Below are 24,946 nucleotides of genomic sequence, written 5' to 3'. Positions count from 1 at the left end.
GTCAGAACACTCCTGACCCCACTGTACCTACTGAATGAGGCTCTGTGATGATATACACAGTCTCCCGGTGCCAAGTTGTTCCTGGTCAGAACACTCCTGACCCCACTGTACCTACTGTATGAGGCTCTGTGTTTATATACACAGTCTCCCTGTGCCAAGTTGTTCCTGGTCAGAACACTCCTGACCATACTGTACCTACTGTATGAGGCTCTGTGTTTATATAAACAGTCTCACTGTGCCAAGTTGTTCCTGGTCAGAACACTCCTGACCATACTGTACCTACTGTATGAGGCTCTGTGTTTATATAAACAGTCTCCCTGTGCCAAGTTGTTCCTGGTCAGATCACTCCTGACCCCATTGTATCTACTGTATGAGGCTCTGTGTTTATATAAACAGTCTCCCTGTGCCAAAATGTTCCTGGTCAGAACACTCCTGACCCCACTGTACCTACTGTTTGAGGCTCTGTGTTTATATAAACAGTCTAACTGTGTCAAGTTGTTCCTGGTCAGAACACTCCTGACCATACTGTACCTACTGTATGAGGCTCTGTGTTTATATAAACAGTCTCCCTGTGCCAAGTTGTTCCTGGTCAGAACACTCCTGACCATACTGTACCTACTGTATGAGGCTCTGTGTTTATATAAACAGTCTCCCTTTGCCAAGTTGTTCCTGGTCAGAACACTCCTGACCATACTGTACCTACTGTATGAGGCTCTGTGTTTATATAAACAGTCTCCCTGTGCCAAGTTGTTCCTGGTCAGAACACTCCTGACCATACTGTACCTACTGTATGAGGCTCTGTGTTTATATAAACAGTCTCCCTTTGCCAAGTTGTTCCTGGTCAGAACACTCCTGACCCAACTGTACCTACTGTATGAGGCTGTGTGTTTATATAAACAGTCTCCCTGTGCCAAGTTGTTCCTGGTCAGAACACTCCTGACCCCACTGTACCTACTGTATGAGGCTGTGTGATTATATAAACAGTCTCCCTGTGCCAAGTTGTTCCTGGTCAGAACACTCCTGACCCCACTGTACCTACTGTATGAGGCTCTGTGATGATATAAACAGTCTCCCTTTGTCAAGTTGTTCCAGGTCAGAACACTCCTGACCCCACTGTACCTACTGTATGAGGCTCTGTGATGATATACACAGTCTCCCTGTGCCAAGTTGTTCCTGGTCAGAACACTCCTGACCATACTGTACCTACTGTATGAGGCTCTGTGTTTATATAAACAGTCTCACTGTGCCAAGTTGTTCCTGGTCAGAACACTCCTGACCATACTGTACCTACTGTATGAGGCTCTGTGTTTATATAAACAGTCTCCCTGTGCCAAGTTGTTCCTGGTCAGATCACTCCTGACCCCATTGTATCTACTGTATGAGGCTCTGTGTTTATATAAACAGTCTCCCTGTGCCAAAATGTTCCTGGTCAGAACACTCCTGACCCCACTGTACCTAAAACTTTGAGGCTCTGTGTTTATATAAACAGTCTCACTGTGCCAAGTTGTTCCTGGTCAGAACACTCCTGACCATACTGTACCTACTGTATGAGGCTCTGTGTTTATATAAACAGTCTCCCTTTGCCAAGTTGTTCCTGGTCAGAACACTCCTGACCATACTGTACCTACTGTATGAGAATCTGTGTTTATATAAACAGTCTCCCTTTGCCAAGTTGTTCCTGGTCAGAACACTCCTGACCATACTGTACCTACTGTATGAGGCTCTGTGTTTATATAAACAGTCTCCCTGTGCCAAGTTGTTCCTGGTCAGAACACTCCTGACCATACTGTACCTACTGTATGAGGCTCTGTGTTTATATAAACAGTCTCCCTTTGCCAAGTTGTTCCTGGTCAGAACACTCCTGACCATACTGTACCTACTGTATGAGGCTCTGTGTTTATATAAACAGTCTCCCTGTGCCAAGTTGTTCCTGGTCAGAACACTCCTGACCATACTGTACCTACTGTATGAGGCTCTGTGTTTATATAAACAGTCTCCCTTTGCCAAGTTGTTCCTGGTCAGAACACTCCTGACCCAACTGTACCTACTGTATGAGGCTGTGTGTTTATATAAACAGTCTCCCTGTGCCAAGTTGTTCCTGGTCAGAACACTCCTGACCATACTGTACCTACTGTATGAGGCTGTGTGTTTATATAAACAGTCTCCCTGTGCCAAGTTGTTCCTGGTCAGAACACTCCTGACCCCACTGTACCTACTGTATGAGGCTCTGTGATGATATAAACAGTCTCCCTTTGTCAAGTTGTTCCTGGTCAGAACACTCCTGACCCCACTGTACCTACTGTATGAGGCTCTGTGATGATATACACAGTCTCCCTGTGCCAAGTTGTTCCTGGTCAGAACACTCCTGACCATACTGTACCTACTGTATGAGGCTCTGTGTTTATATAAAAAGTCTCACTGTGCCAAGTTGTTCCTGGTCAGAACACTCCTGACCATACTGTACCTACTGTATGAGGCTCTGTGTTTATATAAACAGTCTCCCTGTGCCAAGTTGTTCCTGGTCAGATCACTCCTGACCCCATTGTATCTACTGTATGAGGCTCTGTGTTTATATAAACAGTCTCCCTGTGCCAAAATGTTCCTGGTCAGAACACTCCTGACCCCACTGTACCTACTGTTTGAGGCTCTGTGTTTATATAAACAGTCTCCCGGTGCCAAGTTGTTCCTGGTCAGAACACTCCTGACCCCACTGTACCTACTGTATGAGGCTCTGTGTTTATATACACAGTCTCCCTGTGCCAAGTTGTTCCTGGTCAGAACACTCCTGACCATACTGTACCTACTGTATGAGGCTCTGTGTTTATATAAACAGTCTCACTGTGCCAAGTTGTTCCTGGTCAGAACACTCCTGACCATACTGTACCTACTGTATGAGGCTCTGTGTTTATATAAACAGTCTCCCTGTGCCAAGTTGTTCCTGGTCAGATCACTCCTGACCCCATTGTATCTACTGTATGAGGCTCTGTGTTTATATAAACAGTCTCCCTGTGCCAAAATGTTCCTGGTCAGAACACTCCTGACCCCACTGTACCTACTGTTTGAGACTCTGTGTTTATATAAACAATCTAACTGTGTCAAGTTGTTCCTGGTCAGAACACTCCTGACCATACTGTACCTACTGTATGAGGCTCTGTGTTTATATAAACAGTCTCCTTTTGCCAAGTTGTTCCTGGTCAGAACACTCCTGACCATACTGTACCTACTGTATGAGGCTCTGTGTTTATATAAACAGTCTCCCTGTGCCAAGTTGTTCCTGGTCAGAACACTCCTGACCATACTGTACCTACTGTATGAGGCTCTGTGTTTATATAAACAGTCTCCCTTTGCCAAGTTGTTCCTGGTCAGAACACTCCTGACCCAACTGTACCTACTGTATGAGGCTGTGTGTTTATATAAACAGTCTCCCTGTGCTGTTGTTCCTGGTCAGAACACTCCTGACCCATGACTGTACCTACTGTATGAGGCTCTGTGTTTATATAAACAGTCTCCCTTTGCCAAGTTGTTCCTGGTCAGAACACTCCTGACCCAACTGTACCTACTGTATGAGGCTGTGTGTTTATATAAACAGTCTCCCTGTGCCAAGTTGTTCCTGGTCAGAACACTCCTGACCATACTGTACCTACTGTATGAGGCTCTGTGTTTATATAAACAGTCTCCCTTTGCCAAGTTGTTTCTGGTCAGAACACTCCTGACCATACTGTACCTACTGTATGAGGCTCTGTGTTTATATAAACAGTCTCCCTTTGCCAAGTTGTTCCTGGTCAGAACACTCCTGACCCAACTGTACCTACTGTATGAGGCTGTGTGTTTATATAAACAGTCTCCCTGTGCCAAGTTGTTCCTGGTCAGAACACTCCTGACCATACTGTACCTACTGTATGAGGCTGTGTGTTTATATAAACAGTCTCCCTGTGCCAAGTTGTTCCTGGTCAGAACACTCCTGACCCCACTGTACCTACTGTATGAGGCTCTGTGATGATATAAACAGTCTCCCTTTGTCAAGTTGTTCCTGGTCAGAACACTCCTGACCCCACTGTACCTACTGTATGAGGCTCTGTGATGATATACACAGTCTCCCTGTGCCAAGTTGTTCCTGGTCAGAACACTCCTGACCATACTGTACCTACTGTATGAGGCTCTGTGTTTATATAAAAAGTCTCACTGTGCCAAGTTGTTCCTGGTCAGAACACTCCTGACCATTCTGTACCTACTGTATGAGGCTCTGTGTTTATATAAACAGTCTCCCTGTGCCAAGTTGTTCCTGGTCAGATCACTCCTGACCCCATTGTATCTACTGTATGAGGCTCTGTGTTTATATAAACAGTCTCCCTGTGCCAAAATGTTCCTGGTCAGAACACTCCTGACCCCACTGTACCTACTGTTTGAGGCTCTGTGTTTATATAAACAGTCTCCCGGTGCCAAGTTGTTCCTGGTCAGAACACTCCTGACCCCACTGTACCTACTGTATGAGGCTCTGTGTTTATATACACAGTCTCCCTGTGCCAAGTTGTTCCTGGTCAGAACACTCCTGACCATACTGTACCTACTGTATGAGGCTCTGTGTTTATATAAACAGTCTCACTGTGCCAAGTTGTTCCTGGTCAGAACACTCCTGACCATACTGTACCTACTGTATGAGGCTCTGTGTTTATATAAACAGTCTCCCTGTGCCAAGTTGTTCCTGGTCAGATCACTCCTGACCCCATTGTATCTACTGTATGAGGCTCTGTGTTTATATAAACAGTCTCCCTGTGCCAAAATGTTCCTGGTCAGAACACTCCTGACCCCACTGTACCTACTGTTTGAGGCTCTGTGTTTATATAAACAGTCTAACTGTGTCAAGTTGTTCCTGGTCAGAACACTCCTGACCATACTGTACCTACTGTATGAGGCTCTGTGTTTATATAAACAGTCTCCCTTTGCCAAGTTGTTCCTGGTCAGAACACTCCTGACCATACTGTACCTACTGTATGAGGCTCTGTGTTTATATAAACAGTCTCCCTGTGCCAAGTTGTTCCTGGTCAGAACACTCCTGACCATACTGTACCTACTGTATGAGGCTCTGTGTTTATATAAACAGTCTCCCTTTGCCAAGTTGTTCCTGGTCAGAACACTCCTGACCATACTGTACCTACTGTATGAGGCTGTGTGTTTATATAAACAGTCTCCCTGTGCCAAGTTGTTCCTGGTCAGAACACTCCTGACCATACTGTACCTACTGTATGAGGCTCTGTGTTTATATAAACAGTCTCCCTTTGCCAAGTTGTTTCTGGTCAGAACACTCCTGACCCAACTGTACCTACTGTATGAGGCTGTGTGTTTATATAAACAGTCTCCCTGTGCCAAGTTGTTCCTGGTCAGAACACTCCTGACCATACTGTACCTACTGTATGAGGCTGTGTGATTATATAAACAGTCTCCCTGTGCCAAGTTGTTCCTGGTCAGAACACTCCTGACCCCACTGTACCTACTGTATGAGGCTCTGTGATGATATAAACAGTCTCCCTTTGTCAAGTTGTTCCAGGTCAGAACACTCCTGACCCCACTGTACCTACTGTATGAGGCTCTGTGATGATATACACAGTCTCCCTGTGCCAAGTTGGTCCTGGTCAGAACACTCCTGACCATACTGTACCTACTGTATGAGGCTCTGTGTTTATATAAACAGTCTCCCTTTGCCAAGTTGTTCCTGGTCAGAACACTACTGACCATACTGTACCTACTGTAAGAGAATCTGTGTTTATATAAACAGTCTCCCTTTGCCAAGTTGTTCCTGGTCAGAACACTCCTGACCATACTGTACCTACTGTATGAGGCTGTGTGTTTATATAAACAGTCTCCCTGTGCCAAGTTGTTCCTGGTCAGAACACTCCTGACCATACTGTACCTACTGTATGAGGCTCTGTGTTTATATAAACAGTCTCCCTGTGCCAAGTTGTTCCTGGTCAGAACACTCCTGACCATACTGTACCTACTGTATGAGGCTCTGTGTTTATATAAACAGTCTCCCTTTGCCAAGTTGTTCCTGGTCAGAACACTCCTGACCATACTGTACCTACTGTATGAGGCTCTGTGTTTATATAAACAGTCTCCCTGTGCCAAGTTGTTCCTGGTCAGAACACTCCTGATCCCACTGTACCTACTGTATGAGGCTCTGTGTTTATATAAACAGTCTCCCTGTGCCAAGTTGTTCCTGGTCAGAACACTCCTGACCATACTGTACCTACTGTATGAGGCTCTGTGGTGATATAAACAGTCTCCCTGTGCCAAGTTGTTCCTGGTCAGAACACTCCTGACCCCACTGTACCTACTGTATGAGGCTCTGTGATGATATAAACAGTCTCCTTTGTCAAGTTGTTCCTGGTCAGAACACTCCTGACCCCACTGTACCTACTATATGAGGCTCTGTGATGATATACACAGTCTCCCTGTGCCAAGTTGTTCCTGGTCAGAACACTCCTGACCATACTGTACCTACTGTATGAGGCTCTGTGTTTATATAAACAGTCTCCCTTTGCCAAGTTGTTCCTGGTCAGAACACTCCTGACCATACTGTACCTACTGTAAGAGGCTCTGTGTTTATATAAACAGTCTCCTGTGCCAAGTTGTTCCTGGTCAGAACACTCCTGACCATACTGTACCTACTGTATGAGGCTCTGTGTTTATATAAACAGTCTCCCTTTGCCAAGTTGTTCCTGGTCAGAACACTCCTGACCATACTGTACCTACTGTATGAGGCTCTGTGTTTATATAAACAGTCTCACTGTGCCAAGTTGTTCCTGGTCAGAACACTCCTGACCATACTGTACCTACTGTATGAGGCTGTGTGTTTATATAAACAGTCTCCCTGTGCCAAGTTGTTCCTGGTCAGAACACTCCTGACCATACTGTACCTACTGTATGAGGCTCTGTGTTTATATAAACAGTCTCCCTGTGCCAAGTTGTTCCTGGTCAGAACACTCCTGACCATACTGTACCTACTGTATGAGGCTCTGTGTTTATATAAACAGTCTCCCTTTGCCAAGTTGTTCCTGGTCAGAACACTCCTGACCATACTATACCTACTGTATGAGGCTCTGTGTTTATATAAACAGTCTCCCTGTGCCAAGTTTTTCCTGGTCGGAACACTCCTGATCCCACTGTACCTACTGTATGAGGCTCTGTGTTTATATAAACAGTCTCCCTGTGCCAAGTTGTTCCTGGTCAGAACACTCCTGACCATACTGTACCTACTGTATGAGGCTCTGTGGTGATATAAACAGTCTCCCTGTGCCAAGTTGTTCCTGGTCAGAACACTCCTGACCATACTGTACCTACTGTATGAGGCTCTGTGTTTATATAAACAGTCTCCCTTTGCCAAGTTGTTCCTGGTCAGAACACTCCTGACCATACTGTACCTACTGTATGAGGCTCTGTGTTTATATAAACAGTCTCCCTTTGCCAAGTTGTTCAAGGTCAGAACACTCCTGACCATACTGTACCTACTGTATGAGGCTATGTGTTTATATAAACAGTCTCACTGTGCCAAGTTGTTCCTGGTCAGAACACTCCTGACCATACTGTACCTACTGTATGAGGCTCTGTGTTGATATAAACAGTCTCCCTGTGCCAAGTTGTTCCTGGTCAGAACACTCCTGACCATACTGTACCTACTGTATGAGGCTCTGTGGTGATATAAACAGTCTCCCTGTGCCAAGTTGTTCCTGGTCAGAACACTCCTGACCCCACTGTACCTACTGTATGAGGCTCTGTGATGATATAAACAGTCTCCCTTTGTCAAGTTGTTCCTGGTCAGAACACTCCTGACCCCACTGTACCTACTATATGAGGCTCTGTGATGATATACACAGTCTCCCTGTGCCAAGTTGTTCCTGGTCAGAACACTCCTGACCATACTGTACCTACTGTATGAGGCTCTGTGTTTATATAAACAGTCTCCCTGTGCCAAGTTGTTCCTGGTCAGATCACTCCTGACCCCATTGTATCTACTGTATGAGACTCTGTGTTTATATAAACAGTCTCCCTTTGCCAAGTTGTTCCTGGTCAGAACACTCCTGACCATAATGTACCTACTGTATCAGGCTCTGTGTTTATATAAACAGTCTCCCTGTGCCAAGTTGTTCCTGGTCAGATCACTCCTGACCCCACTGTATCTACTGTATGAGGCTCTGTGTTTATATAAACAGTCTCCCTGTGCCAAGTTGTTCCTGGTCAGAACACTCCTGACCCCACTGTACCTACTGTATGAGGCTCTGTGTTTATATAAACAGTCTCACTGTGCCAAGTTGTTCCTGGTCAGAACACTCCTGACCATACTCGACCTACTGTATGAGGCTCTGTGTTTATATAAACAGTCTCCCTTTGCCAAGTTGTTCCTGGTCAGAACACTCCTGACCATACTGTACCTACTGTATGAGGCTCTGTGTTTAGTTGTTCCTGGTACTTGACCATACTGTAACACCTGCCAAGTTGTTCCTGGTCAGAACACTCCTGACCATACTGTACCTACTGTATGAGGCTCTGTGTTTATATAAACAGTCTCCTTTTGCCAAGTTGTTCCTGGTCAGAACACTCCTGACCATACTGTACCTACTGTATGAGGCTGTGTTTATATAAACAGTCTCACTGTGTTCCTGGTCAGAACACTCCTGACCATAAACATGAGGCTCTATATAAACCTCCCCTTGCCAAGTTGTTCCTGGTCAGAACACTCCTGACCATACTGTACCTACTGTATGAGGCTCTGTGTTTATATAAACAGTCTCCCTTTGCCAAGTTGTTCCTGGTCAGAACACTCCTGACCATACTGTACCTACTGTATGAGGCTCTGTGTTTATATAAACAGTCTCCCTGTGCCAAGTTGTTCCTGGTCAGAACACTCCTGACCATACTGTACCTACTGTATGAGGCTCTGTGTTTATATAAACAGTCTCCTTGCCAAGTTGTTCCTGGTCAGAACACTCCTGACCATACTGTACCTACTGTATGAGGCTCTGTGTTTATATAAACAGTCTCACTGTGCCAAGTTGTTCCTGGTCAGAACACTCCTGACCATACTGTACCTACTGTATGAGGCTCTGTGTTTATATAAACAGTCTCCCTTTGCCAAGTTGTTCCTGGTCAGAACACTCCTGACCATACTGTACCTACTGTAAGAGGCTCTGTGTTTATATAAACAGTCTCCCTGTGCCAAGTTGTTCCTGGTCAGAACACTGCTGACCATACTGTACCTACTGTATGTGGCTCTGTGTTTATATAAACAGTCTCCCTTTGCCAAGTTGTTCCTGGTCAGAACACTCCTGACCATACTGTACCTACTGTATGAGACTCTGTGGTAATATAAACAGTCTCCCTGTGCCAAGTTGTTCCTGGTCAGAACACTCCTGACCCCACTGTACCTACTGTATGAGGCTCTGTGATGATATAAACAGTCTCCCTTTGTCAAGTTGTTCCTGGTCAGAACACTCCTGACCCCACTGTACCTACTATATGAGGCTATGTGATGATATACACAGTCTCCCTGTGCCAAGTTGTTCCTGGTCAGAACACTCCTGACCATACTGTACCTACTGTATGAGGCTCTGTGTTTATATAAACAATCTCCCTGTGCCAAGTTGTTCCTGGTCAGATCACTCCTGACCCCATTGTATCTACTGTATGAGGCTCTGTGTTTATATAAACAGTCTCCCTTTGCCAAGTTGTTCCTGGTCAGAACACTCCTGACCATACTGTACCTACTGTATGAGGCTCTGTGTTTATATAAACAGTCTCCCTGTGCCAAGTTGTTCCTGGTCAGATCACTCCTGACCCCACTGTATCTACTGTATGAGGCTCTGTGTTTATATAAACAGTCTCCCTGTGCCAAGTTGTTCCTGGTCAGAACACTCCTGACCCCACTGTACCTACTGTATGAGGCTCTGTGTTTATATAAACAGTCTCACTGTGCCAAGTTGTTCCTGGTCAGAACACTCCTGACCATACTCGACCTACTGTATGAGGCTCTGTGTTTATATAAACAGTCTCCCTTTGCCAAGTTGTTCCTGGTCAGAACACTCCTGACCATACTGTACCTACTGTATGAGGCTCTGTGTTTATATAAACAGTCTCCCTGTGCCAAGTTATTCCTGGTCAGAACACTCTTGACCATACTGTACCTACTGTATGAGGCTGTGTGTTTATATAAACAGTCTCCCTGTGCCAAGTTGTTCCTGGTCAGAACACTCCTGACCATACTGTACCTACTGTATGAGGCTCTGTGTTTATATAAACAGTTTCCCTTTGCCAAGTTGTTCCTGGTCAGAACACTCCTGACCATACTGTACCTACTGTATGAGGCTCTGTGTTTATATAAACAGTCTCACTGTGCCAAGTTGTTCCTGGTCAGAACACTCCTGACCATACTGTACCTACTGTATGAGGCTCTGTGGTAATATAAACAGTCTCCCTGTGCCAAGTTGTTCCTGGTCAGAACACTCCTGACCCCACTGTACCTACTGTATGAGGCTCTGTGATGATATAAACAGTCTCCCTTTGTCAAGTTGTTCCTGGTCAGAACACTCCTGACCCCACTGTACCTACTATATGAGGCTCTGTGATGATATACACAGTCTCCCTGTGCCAAGTTGTTCCTGGTCAGAACACTCCTGACCATACTGTACCTACTGTATGAGGCTCTGTGTTTATATAAACAGTCTCCCTTTGCCAAGTTGTTCCTGGTCAGAACACTCCTGACCATACTGTACCTACTGTAAGAGGCTCTGTGTTTATATAAACAGTCTCCCTGTGCCAAGTTGTTCCTGGTCAGAACACTCCTGACCATACTGTACCTACTGTATGAGGCTCTGTGTTTATATAAACAGTCTCCCTTTGCCAAGTTGTTCCTGGTCAGAACACTCCTGACCATACTGTACCTACTGTATGAGGCTCTGTGTTTATATAAACAGTCTCACTGTGCCAAGTTGTTCCTGGTCAGAACACTCCTGACCATACTGTACCTACTGTATGAGGCTCTGTGTTGATATAAACAGTCTCCCTGTGCCAAGTTGTTCCTGGTCAGAACACTCCTGACCATACTGTACCTACTGTATGAGGCTCTGTGGTGATATAAACAGTCTCCCTGTGCCAAGTTGTTCCTGGTCAGAACACTCCTGACCCCACTGTACCTACTGTATGAGGCTCTGTGATGATATAAACAGTCTCCCTTGCCAAGTTGTTCCTGGTCAGAACACTCCTGACCCCACTGTACCTACTATATGAGGCTCTGTGATGATAAACAGTCTCCTGTGCCAAGTTGTTCCTGGTCAGAACACTCCTGACCATACTGTACCTACTGTATGAGGCTCTGTGTTTATATAAACAGTCTCACTGTGCCAAGTTGTTCCTGGTCAGAACACTCCTGACCATACTGTACCTACTGTATGAGGCTCTGTGTTTATATAAACAGTCTCCCTGTGCCAAGTTGTTCCTGGTCAGATCACTCATGACCCCATTGTATCTACTGTATGAGACTCTGTGTTTATATAAACAGTCTCCCTTTGCCAAGTTGTTCCTGGTCAGAACACTCCTGACCATAATGTACCTACTGTATCAGGCTCTGTGTTTATATAAACAGTCTCCCTGTGCCAAGTTGTTCCTGGTCAGATCACTCCTGACCCCACTGTATCTACTGTATGAGGCTCTGTGTTTATATAAACAGTCTCCCTGTGCCAAGTTGTTCCTGGTCAGAACACTCCTGACCCCATTGTATCTACTGTATGAGGCTCTGTGTTTATATAAACAGTCTCCCTTTGCCAAGTTGTTCCTGGTCAGAACACTCCTGACCATACTGTACCTACTGTATGAGGCTCTGTGTTTATATAAACAGTCTCCCTGTGCCAAGTTATTCCTGGTCAGAACACTCTTGACCATACTGTACCTACTGTATGAGGCTGTGTGTTTATATAAACAGTCTCCCTGTGCCAAGTTGTTCCTGGTCAGAACACTCCTGACCATACTGTACCTACTGTATGAGGCTCTGTGTTTATATAAACAGTCTCCCTTTGCCAAGTTGTTCCTGGTCAGAACACTCCTGACCATACTGTACCTACTGTATGAGGCTCTGTGTTTATATAAACAGTCTCACTGTGCCAAGTTGTTCCTGGTCAGAACACTCCTGACCATACTGTACCTACTGTATGAGGCTCTGTGGTAATATAAACAGTCTCCCTGTGCCAAGTTGTTCCTGGTCAGAACACTCCTGACCCCACTGTACCTACTGTATGAGGCTCTGTGATGATATAAACAGTCTCCCTTTGTCAAGTTGTTCCTGGTCAGAACACTCCTGACCCCACTGTACCTACTATATGAGGCTCTGTGATGATATACACAGTCTCCCTGTGCCAAGTTGTTCCTGGTCAGAACACTCCTGACCATACTGTACCTACTGTATGAGGCTCTGTGTTTATATAAACAGTCTCCCTTTGCCAAGTTGTTCCTGGTCAGAACACTCCTGACCATACTGTACCTACTGTAAGAGGCTCTGTGTTTATATAAACAGTCTCCCTGTGCCAAGTTGTTCCTGGTCAGAACACTCCTGACCATACTGTACCTACTGTATGAGGCTCTGTGTTTATATAAACAGTCTCCCTTTGCCAAGTTGTTCCTGGTCAGAACACTCCTGACCATACTGTACCTACTGTATGAGGCTCTGTGTTTATATAAACAGTCTCACTGTGCCAAGTTGTTCCTGGTCAGAACACTCCTGACCATACTGTACCTACTGTATGAGGCTGTGTGTTTATATAAACAGTCTCCCTGTGCCAAGTTGTTCCAGGTCAGAACACTCCTGACCATACTGTACCTACTGTATGAGGCTCTGTGTTTATATAAACAGTCTCACTGTGCCAAGTTGTTCCTGGTCAGAACACTCCTGACCATACTGTACCTACTGTATGAGGCTCTGTGTTTATATAAACAGTCTCCCTGTGCCAAGTTGTTCCTGGTCAGATCACTCCTGACCCCATTGTATCTACTGTATGAGACTCTGTGTTTATATAAACAGTCTCCCTTTGCCAAGTTGTTCCTGGTCAGATCACTCCTGACCCCACTGTATCTACTGTATGAGGCTCTGTATTTATATAAACAGTCTCCCTGTGCCAAGTTGTTCCTGGTCAGAACACTCCTGACCCCACTGTACCTACTGTATGAGGCTCTGTGTTTATATAAACAGTCTCACTGTGCCAAGTTGTTCCTGGTCAGAACACTCCTGACCATACTCGACCTACTGTATGAGGCTCTGTGTTTATATAAACAGTCTCCCTTTGCCAAGTTGTTCCTGGTCAGAACACTCCTGATCCCACTGTACCTACTGTATGAGGCTCTGTGTTTATATAAACAGTCTCCCTGTGCCAAGTTGTTCCTGGTCAGAACACTCCTGACCCCACTGTACCTACTGTATGAGGCTCTGTGATGATATAAACAGTCTCCCTTTGTCAAGTTGTTCGTGGTCAGAACACTCCTGACCCCACTGTACCTACTGTATGAGGCTCTGTGATGATATACACAGTCTCCCTGTGCCAAGTTGTTCCTGGTCAGAACACTCCTGACCATACTGTACCTACTGTATGAGGCTCTGTGTTTATATAAACAGTCTCCCTTTGCCAAGTTGTTCCTGGTCAGAACACTCCTGACCATACTGTACCTACTGTAAGAGGCTCTGTGTTTATATAAACAGTCTCCCTGTGCCAAGTTGTTCCTGGTCAGAACACTCCTGACCATACTGTACCTACTGTATGAGGCTCTGTGTTTATATAAACAGTCTCCCTTTGCCAAGTTGTTCCTGGTCAGAACACTCCTGACCATACTGTACCTACTGTATGAGGCTCTGTGTTTATATAAACAGTCTCACTGTGCCAAGTTGTTCCTGGTCAGAACACTCCTGACCATACTGTACCTACTGTATGAGGCTGTGTGTTTATATAAACAGTCTCCCTGTGCCAAGTTGTTCCAGGTCAGAACACTCCTGACCATACTGTACCTACTGTATGAGGCTCTGTGTTTATATAAACAGTCTCACTGTGCCAAGTTGTTCCTGGTCAGAACACTCCTGACCATACTGTACCTACTGTATGAGGCTCTGTGATGATATAAACAGTCTCCCTTTGTCAAGTTGTTCCTGGTCAGAACACTCCTGACCCCACTGTACCTACTATATGAGGCTCTGTGATGATATACACAGTCTCCCTGTGCCAAGTTGTTCCTGGTCAGAACACTCCTGACCATACTGTACCTACTGTATGAGGCTCTGTGTTTATATAAACAGTCTCCCTTTGCCAAGTTGTTCCTGGTCAGAACACTCCTGACCATACTGTACCTACTGTAAGAGGCTCTGTGTTTATATAAACAGTCTCCCTGTGCCAAGTTGTTCCTGGTCAGAACACTCCTGACCATACTGTACCTACTGTATGAGGCTCTGTGGTAATATAAACAGTCTCCCTGTGCCAAGTTGTTCCTGGTCAGAACACTCCTGACCCCACTGTACCTACTGTATGAGGCTCTGTGATGATATAAACAGTCTCCCTTTGTCAAGTTGTTCCTGGTCAGAACACTCCTGACCCCACTGTACCTACTATATGAGGCTCTATGATGATATACACAGTCTCCCTGTGCCAAGTTGTTCCTGGTCAGAACACTCCTGACCATACTGTACCTACTGTAAGAGGCTCTGTGTTTATATAAACAGTCTCCCTGTGCCAAGTTGTTCCTGGTCAGAACACTCCTGACCATACTGTACCTACTGTATGAGGCTCTGTGTTTATATAAACAGTCTCCCTTTGCCAAGTTGTTCCTGGTCAGAACACTCCTGACCATACTGTACCTACTGTATGAGGCTCTGTGTTTATATAAACAGTCTCACTGTGCCAAGTTGTTCCTGGTCAGAACACTCCTGACCATACTGTACCTACTGTATGAGGCTGTGTGTTTATATAAACAGTCTCCCTGTGCCAAGTTGTTCCAGGTCAGAACACTCCTGACCATACTGTACCTACTGTATGAGGCTCTGTGTTTATATAAACAGTCTCACTGTGCCAAGTTGTTCCTGGTCAGAACACTCCTGACCATACTGTACCTACTGTATGAGGCTCTGTGTTTATATAAACAGTCTCCCTGTGCCAAGTTGTTCCTGGTCAGATCACTCCTGACCCCATTGTATCTACTGTATGAGACTCTGTGTTTATATAAACAGTCTCCCTTTGCCAAGTTGTTGCTGGTCAGATCACTCCTGACCCCACTGTATCTACTGTATGAGGCTCTGTATTTATATAAACAGTCTCCCTGTGCCAAGTTGTTCCTGGTCAGAACACTCCTGACCCCATTGTACCTACTGTATGAGGCTCTGTGTTTATATAAACAGTCTCACTGTGCCAAGTTGTTCCTGGTCAGAACACTCCTGACCATACTCAACCTACTGTATGAGGCTCTGTGTTTATATAAACAGTCTCCCTTTGCCAAGTTGTTCCTGGTCAGAACACTCCTGACCATACTGTACCTACTGTATGAGGCTCTGTGTTTATATAAACAGTCTCCCTTTGCCAAGTTGTTCCTGGTCAGAACACTCCTGACCCCACTGTACCTACTGTATGAGGCTCTGTGTTTATATAAACAGTCTCACTGTGCCAAGTTGTTCCTGGTCAGAACACTCCTGACCATACTCGACCTACTGTATGAGGCTCTGTGTTTATATAAACAGTCTCCCTTTGCCAAGTTGTTCCTGGTCAGAACACTCCTGACCATACTGTACCTACTGTATGAGGCTCTGTGTTTATATAAACAGTCTCCCTTTGCCAAGTTGTTCCTGGTCAGAACACTCCTGACCATACTGTACCTACTGTATGAGGCTCTGTGTTTATATAAACAGTCTCCCTTTGCCAAGTTGTTCCTGGTCAGAACACTCCTGACCATACTGTACCTACTGTATGAGGCTCTGTGTTTATATAAACAGTCTTCCTGTGCCAAGTTGTTCCTGGTCAGAACACTCCTGACCATACTGTACCTACTGTATGAGGCTCTGTGGTTATATAAACAGTCTCCCTGTGCCAAGTTGTTCCTGGTCAGAACACTCCTGATCCCACTGTACCTACTGTATGAGGCTCTGTGTTTATATAAACAGTCTCCCTGTGCCAAGTTGTTCCTGGTCAGAACACTCCTGACCCCACTGTACCTACTGTATGAGGCTCTGTGATGATATAAACAGTCTCCCTTTGTCAAGTTGTTCCTGGTCAGAACACTCCTGACCCCACTGTACCTACTGTATGAGGCTCTGTGATGATATACACAGTCTCCCTGTGCCAAGTTGTTCCTGGTCAGAACACTCCTGACCATACTGTACCTACTGTAAGAGGCTCTGTGTTTATATAAACAGTCTCCCTGTGCCAAGTTGTTCCTGGTCAGAACACTCCTGACCATACTGTACCTACTGTATGAGGCTCTGTGTTTATATAAACAGTCTCCCTTTGCCAAGTTGTTCCTGGTCAGAACACTCCTGACCATACTGTACCTACTGTATGAGGCTCTGTGTTTATATAAACAGTCTCACTGTGCCAAGTTGTTCCTGGTCAGAACACTCCTGACCATACTGTACCTACTGTATGAGGCTGTGTGTTTATATAAACAGTCTCCCTGTGCCAAGTTGTTCCAGGTCAGAACACTCCTGACCATACTGTACCTACTGTATGAGGCTCTGTGTTTATATAAACAGTCTCACTGTGCCAAGTTGTTCCTGGTCAGAACACTCCTGACCATACTGTACCTACTGTATGAGGCTCTGTGATGATATAAACAGTCTCCCTTTGTCAAGTTGTTCCTGGTCAGAACACTCCTGACCCCACTGTACCTACTATATGAGGCTCTGTGATGATATACACAGTCTCCCTGTGCCAAGTTGTTCCTGGTCAGAACACTCCTGACCATACTGTACCTACTGTATGAGGCTCTGTGTTTATATAAACAGTCTCCCTTTGCCAAGTTGTTCCTGGTCAGAACACTCCTGACCATACTGTACCTACTGTAAGAGGCTCTGTGTTTATATAAACAGTCTCCTGTGCCAAGTTGTTCCTGGTCAGAACACTCCTGACCATACTGTACCTACTGTATGAGGCTCTGTGTTTATATAAACAGTCTCCCTTTGCCAAGTTGTTCCTGGTCAGAACACTCCTGACCATACTGTACCTACTGTATGAGGCTGTGTGTTTATATAAACAGTCTCCCTGTGCCAAGTTGTTCCTGGTCAGAACACTCCTGACCATACTGTACCTACTGTATGAGGCTCTGTGTTTATATAAACAGTCTCCCTTGCCAAGTTGTTCCTGGTCAGAACACTCCTGACCATACTGTACCTACTGTATGAGGCTCTGTGTTTATATAAACAGTCTCACTGTGCCAAGTTGTTCCTGGTCAGAACACTCCTGACCATACTGTACCTACTGTATGAGGCTCTGTGGTAATATAAACAGTCTCCCTGTGCCAAGTTGTTCCTGGTCAGAACACTCCTGACCCCACTGTACCTACTGTATGAGGCTCTGTGATGATATAAACAGTCTCCCTTTGTCAAGTTGTTCCTGGTCAGAACACTCCTGACCCCACTGTACCTACTATATGAGGCTCTGTGATGATATACACAGTCTCCCTGTGCCAAGTTGTTCCTGGTCAGAACACTCCTGACCATACTGTACCTACTGTATGAGGCTCTGTGTTTATATAAACAGTCTCCCTTTGCCAAGTTGTTCCTGGTCAGAACACTCCTGACCATACTGTACCTACTGTAAGAGGCTCTGTGTTTATATAAACAGTCTCCCTGTGCCAAGTTGTTCCTGGTCAGAACACTCCTGACCATACTGTACCTACTGTATGAGGCTCTGTGTTTATATAAACAGTCTCCCTTTGCCAAGTTGTTCCTGGTCAGAACACTCCTGACCATACTGTACCTACTGTATGAGGCTCTGTGTTTATATAAACAGTCTCACTGTGCCAAGTTGTTCCTGGTCAGAACACTCCTGACCATACTGTACCTACTGTATGAGGCTGTGTGTTTATATAAACAGTCTCCCTGTGCCAAGTTGTTCCAGGTCAGAACACTCCTGACCATACTGTACCTACTGTATGAGGCTCTGTGTTTATATAAACAGTCTCACTGTGCCAAGTTGTTCCTGGTCAGAACACTCCTGACCATACTGTACCTACTGTATGAGGCTCTGTGTTTATATAAACAGTCTCCCTGTGCCAAGTTGTTCCTGGTCAGATCACTCCTGACCCCATTGTATCTACTGTATGAGACTCTGTGTTTATATAAACAGTCTCCCTTTGCCAAGTTGTTCCTGGTCAGATCACTCCTGACCCCACTGTATCTACTGTATGAGGCTCTGTGTTTATATAAACAGTCTCCCTGTGCCAAGTTGTTCCTGGTCAGAACACTCCTGACCCCACTGTACCTACTGTATGAGGCTCTGTGTTTATATAAACAGTCTCACTGTGCCAAGTTGTTCCTGGTCAGAACACTCCTGACCATACTCGACCTACTGTATGAGGCTCTGTGTTTATATAAACAGTCTCCCTTTGCCAAGTTGTTCCTGGTCAGAACACTCCTGACCATACTGTACCTACTGTATGAGGCTCTGTGTTTATATAAACAGTCTCCCTTTGCCAAGTTGTTCCTGGTCAGAACACTCCTGACCATACTGTACCTACTGTATGAGGCTCTGTGTTTATATAAACAGTCTCCCTTTGCCAAGTTGTTCCTGGTCAGAACACTCCTGACCATACTGTACCTACTGTATGAGGCTCTGTGTTTATATAAACAGTCTCCCTTTGCCAAGTTGTTCCTGGTCAGAACACTCCTGATCCCACTGTACCTACTGTATGAGGCTCTGTGTTTATATAAACAGTCTCCCTGTGCCAAGTTGTTCCTGGTCAGAACACTCCTGACCCCACTGTACCTACTGTATGAGGCTCTGTGATGATATAAACAGTCTCCCTTTGTCAAGTTGTTCCTGGTCAGAACACTCCTGACCCCACTGTACCTACTGTATGAGGCTCTGTGATGATATACACAGTCTCCCTGTGCCAAGTTGTTCCTGGTCAGAACACTCCTGACCATACTGTACCTACTGTATGAGGTTCTGTGTTTATATAAACAGTCTCACTGTGCCAAGTTGTTCCTGGTCAGAACACTCCTGACCATACTGTACCTACTGTATGAGGCTCTGTGTTTATATAAACAGTCTCCCTGTGCCAAGTTGTTCCTGGTCAGATCACTCCTGACCATACTGTACCTACTGTATGAGGCTCTTTGTTTATATAAACAGTCTCACTGTGCCAAGTTGTTCCTGGTCAGAACACTCCTGACCATACTGTACCTACTGTATGAGGCTCTGTGTTTATATAAACAGTCTCCCTTTGCCAAGTTGTTCCTGGTCAGAACACTCCTGACCATACTGTACCTACTGTATGAGGCTCTGTGTTTATATAAACAGTCTCCCTGTGCCAAGTTGTTCCTGGTCAGAACACTCCTGACCATACTGTACCTACTGTATGAGGCTCTGTGTTTATATAAACAGTCTCCCTTTGCCAAGTTGTTCCTGGTCAGAACACTCCTGACCATACTGTACCTACTGTATGAGGCTCTGTGTTTATATAAACAGTCTCCCTGTGCCAAGTTGTTCCTGGTCAGAACACTCCTGACCATACTGTACCTACTGTATGAGGCTCTGTGTTTATATAAACAGTCTCCCTTTGCCAAGTTGTTCCTGGTCAGAACACTCCTGACCATACTGTACCTACTGTATGAGGCTCTGTGGTGATATAAACAGTCTCCCTGTGCCAAGTTGTTCCTGGTCAGAACACTCCTGACCCCACTGTACCTACTGTATGAGGCTCTGTGATGATATACACAGTCTCCCTTTGCCAAGTTGTTCCTGGTCAGAACACTCCTGACCATACTGTACCTACTGTATGATGCTCTGTGTTTATATAAACAGTCTCCCTTTGCCAAGTTGTTCCTGGTCAGAACACTCCTGACCATACTGTACCTACTGTATGAGGTTCTGTGGTGATATAAACAGTCTCCCTGTGCCAAGTTGTTCCTGGTCAGAACACTCCTGACCCCACTGTACCTACTGTATGAGGCTCTGTGATGATATAAACAGTCTCCCTTTGTCAAGTTGTTCCTGGTCAGAACACTCCTGACCCCACTGTACCTACTGTATGAGGCTCTGTGATGATATACACAATCTCCCTGTGCCAAGTTGTTCCTGGTCAGAACACTCCTGACCATACTGTACCTACTGTATGAGGCTCTGTGTTTATATAAACAGTCTCACTGTGCCAAGTTGTTCCTGGTCAGAACACTCCTGACCATACTGTACCTACTGTATGAGGCTCTGTGTTTATATAAACAGTCTCCCTGTGCCAAGTTGTTCCTGGTCAGATCACTCCTGACCATACTGTACCTACTGTATGAGGCTCTTTGTTTATATAAACAGTCTCACTGTGCCAAGTTGTTCCTGGTCAGAACACTCCTGACCATACTGTACCTACTGTATGAGGCTCTGTGTTTATATAAACAGTCTCCCTTTGCCAAGTTGTTCCTGGTCAGAACACTCCTGACCATACTGTACCTACTGTATGAGGCTCTGTGTTTATATAAACAGTCTCACTGTGCCAAGTTGTTCCTGGTCAGAACACTCCTGACCATACTGTACCTACTGTATGAGGCTCTGTGTTTATATAAACAGTCTCCCTGTGCCAAGTTGTTCCTGGTCAGAACACTCCTGACCATACTGTACCTACTGTATGAGGCTCTGTGATGATATAAACAGTCTCCCTTTGCCAAGTTGTTCCTGGTCAGAACACTCCTGACCATACTGTACCTACTGTATGAGGCTCTGTGATGATATAAACAGTCTCCCTTTGCCAAGTTGTTCCTGGTCAGAACACTCCTGACCATACTGTACCTACTGTATGAGGCTCTGTGATGATATAAACAGTCTCCCTTTGCCAAGTTGTTCCTGGTCAGAACACTCCTGACCATACTGTATCTACTGTATGAGGCTCTGTGTTTATATAAACAGTCTCCCTTTGCCAAGTTGTTCCCTAAAACCATTTCTCTCAAACCGTTCTTCCTCCTTTACAGATTAGTTCAAGGGAAAACATAAGGGGCAAGTGATCATTACCAGGGATCATTAACAGTGTATCATTAACAGTGTATCATTACCAGGGATCATTAACAGTGTATCATTTACAGTGTATCATTACCAGGGATCATTAACAGTGTATCATTACCAGGGATCATTAACAGTGTATCATTAACAGTGTATCATTACCAGGGATCATTAACAGTGTATCATTACCAGGGATCATTAATAGTGTATCATTACGAGGGATCATTAACAGTGTATCATTAACAGTGTATCATTACCAGGGATCATTACCAGGGATCATTAACAGTGTATCATTAACAGTGTATCATTACCAGGGATCATTAACAGTGTATCATTAACAGTGTATCATTACCAGGGATCATTAACAGTGTATCATTACCAGGATCATTAACAGTGTATCATTACCAGGGATCATTAACAGTGTATCATTACCAGTGTATCAATACCAGGGATCATTACCAGTGTATCATTAACAGTTTATCATTACCAGAGATCATTAACAGTGTATCATTACCAGAGATCATTAACAGTGTATCATTAACAGTGTATCATTACCAGAGATCATTAACAGTGTATCATTAACAGTGTATCATTACCAGAGATCATTAACAGTGTATCATTAACAGTGTATCAATACCAGGGAACATTACCAGTGTATCATTAACAGTGTATCATTACCAGGGATCATTAACAGTGTATCATTACCAGGGATCATTAACAGTGTATCATTAACAGTGTATCATTATCAGGTATCATTAACAGTGTATCATTACCAGGGATCATTAACAGTGTATCATTACCAGGGATCATTAACAGTGTATCATTAACAGTGTATCATTACCAGGGATCATTAACAGTGTATCATTAACAGTGTATCATTACCAGGTATCATTAACAGTGTATCATTAACAGTGTATCATTAACAGTGTATCATTAACAGTGTATCATTACCAGGGATCATTAACAGTGTAAATCAAATGATGAAGCATCTGATTTAGTTTTGCAGTCAACAGTGGCATAGTAAGTCTACAAGAGTCTCCACACACACACACACACACACACACACACACACACACACACACACACACACACACACACACACACACACACACACACCGAGAGAGAGAGAGAGAGAGCGAGCGAGAGGATTACCTTACTCATCAAGGGTGAGTATCATATCAAATGCCTGTACTGTTACATTTATTAAACTGGATTGAAAATAAAAATACATCTGATAAAATGTTGATGATGACAGCATTTAGCTTTTTATGTGAATGACAGAACAACTTGTCTCCTCTTTAGACCCTCCAGCTGCAGCAAACAAGTCAATATTTCAAAAGATCAGCATCATCCATTAAATATATTTCAAACAAAGAAAACTGGCATTGCTACTGTATGTCTTTCTTCCTCTCTGTTTGTTTTTCATTCTCTCTATTTTTCTCCCTATTCCACTCTCTCTATTTTTCTCCCTATTCCACTCTCTCTATTTTTCTCCCTATTCCACTCTCTCTATTTTTCTCCCTATTCCACTCTCTCTATTTTTTCTCCCTATTCCACTCTCTCTATTTTTCTCCCTATTCCACTCTCTCTATTTTTCCCTATTCCACTCTCTCTATTTTTCTCCCTATTCCACTCTCTCTATTTTTCTCCCTATTCCACTCTCTCTATTTTTCTCCCTATTCCACTCTCTCTATTTTTCTCCCTATTCCACTCTCTCTATTTTCCTCCCTATTCCACTCTCTCTATTTTTCTCCCTATTCCACTCTCTCTATTTTTCTCCCTATTCCACTCTCTCTATTTTTCTCCCTATTCCACTCTCTCTATTTTCCTCCCTATTCCACTCTCTCTATTTTTCTCCCTATTCCACTCTCTCTATTTTTCTCCCTATTCCACTCTCTCTATTTTTCTACATCTCCCTCCCTCCCTCCCTGTGATGTGTAACATTCCCGTCCAGCCCAAAGCACACAGACACAGAGTCTCACCACACCGCCAAAGTCACCGCCGCTTTGTAGCCCAGCCTCTGGCCTGCACTCACCACAAGGAGTGAGTGAGTGAGTGAGTGAGTGAGTGAGTGAGTGAGTGAGTGAGTGAGTGAGTGAGTGAGTGAGTGAGTGAGTGAGTGAGTGAGTGAGTGAGTGAGTGAGTGAGTGAGTGAGCGAGAGAGAGAGAGAGAGAGAGAGAGAGAGAAGCAGAGAAATAGACTGACTAGAACCACAGATATCTACAGTAGAGCACTCCATAGAGACTCAGACACAGTCGTACTGTTAAGCTGAGATGCTCAGGAGCGTTCAGTATCCAGGGGGACATGGGGTCTTTGAGTAACACACTGGGTTAAAAGGCTGAAGCTACCAAGAATTATTGGAGATGACAGACACAGACACACAGATAAAATACAATATTGGTTTCAGATATTAGCTGCCTGTATGAGGGAGTCTCTCTCAATGTAATCTTTACTTCTTTAGAGAAAGGAGAGAAAGAGACAGAGAAAGAGAGGAATAAACTCCCTTCGTTAAAATGAGCCATTTACAAAACATGCAGAAAGGAGATAAAAGCCAGAGCTAAATTAGATGAAAGTGCAGAAGTGACCGTGTGGAAAGATGGGGAGGGATGGAGGGAGAGAGAGAGTTGGGCTGTATGGGATTTCAGGTGTAAAGAGAGAGAATACTATTTTGTCCCACTGGTCAATATTAGGAAAAATCATCTGACCAGGCAAATGGAAATATGTACTAAATATGCTTACTTTTACTTCAAACTGACTCTAGCACAAGCACCTAACTGGCTTTTCAGAGAACTGTTGTGAGAAATGTTGAATCTCCAACTGAAAAATGACCACTTTCTCACACTTTCTAACTGAAAAACACCACTAGGCTGTGAGCAAGGCAAACATGAACCTTTAACTCCACTACAACAACACTGACCAGTTCACTCACACAAACACAACCACACTGACAAACACTCTGCTCCCAAACTACTGTTTAAAAAACAGACACATGATAAACACACCCCAATAACAACCACTGGGAAATAAAGAAAGGAATGCCTTACCTTTGTACTCTGTGTGTTCCTCGTACTGTAGCGCTCCTAGGTCCGTGTCTCTCTGTCTGTGACAGGTGCCATGGTGGAGCAGTAGAGTCCAGAGTAAGGAAAGGTAGTCTCTCTCTCTCTCTCGTCTGTAGAGAAGGGGAATACATTCATGGAGTGGGACAGGGCATAGTAGTTCTCTCACACTCTTTCCCTCAGCCTTTTGGTTCTTTCTTTGACTGATATACTCTATCACTCTCCCACTGCTCAACGGCTCTCTCTCTCTCTCTCTCTCTCACACACACACACACACACACAAACACACACACACACACACACACACACACACACACACACCCTCCTCCTTCTTTTGAAGCCACTCCCTCTGTAATGGTCCAAAGGTAAAGTCCTTCCCTCCCTCTCCTCTCTTATTCCTTCTCTCTCATTCCCTCTCTCTCCTCTCCTCTCTTATTCCTTCTCTCTCCTCTCCTCTCTTATTCCTTCTCTCTCATTCCCTCTCTCTCCTCTCCTCTCTTTTCCTTTTCTCTCATTCCCTCTCTCTCCTCTCTCATTCCCTCTCTCTCATCTCCTCTCTTATTCCTTCTCTCACTCCCTCTCTTTCCTCTCCTCTCTTATTCCTTCTCTCTCACTCCCTCTCTTTCTCTCCTCTCTTATTCCCTCTCTCTCATTCCCTCTCTCTCCTCTCTCTCATT

General features: G+C 44.6%; 1 protein-coding gene across 1 annotated transcript in view; it reads right to left on the bottom strand.

Moving 5' to 3' along the window:
- LOC115102170 (semaphorin-3B-like) overlaps nt 1-24,549 on the bottom strand; it is a 168,196-nt gene extending 143,647 nt beyond the window's left edge. Inside the window, 1 exon segment of the mRNA XM_065005351.1 lies at nt 24,258-24,549. The gene's annotated coding sequence lies outside the window, so the exon portion shown is untranslated.
- Nucleotides 24,550-24,946: the final 397 nt, after the last annotated feature.

Source organism: Oncorhynchus nerka, linkage group LG20 (assembly GCF_034236695.1).
Source record: "Oncorhynchus nerka isolate Pitt River linkage group LG20, Oner_Uvic_2.0, whole genome shotgun sequence".
Taxonomy (NCBI): Eukaryota; Metazoa; Chordata; class Actinopteri; order Salmoniformes; family Salmonidae; genus Oncorhynchus; species Oncorhynchus nerka.
This window is presented reverse-complemented; position numbering and strand designations above follow the sequence as displayed.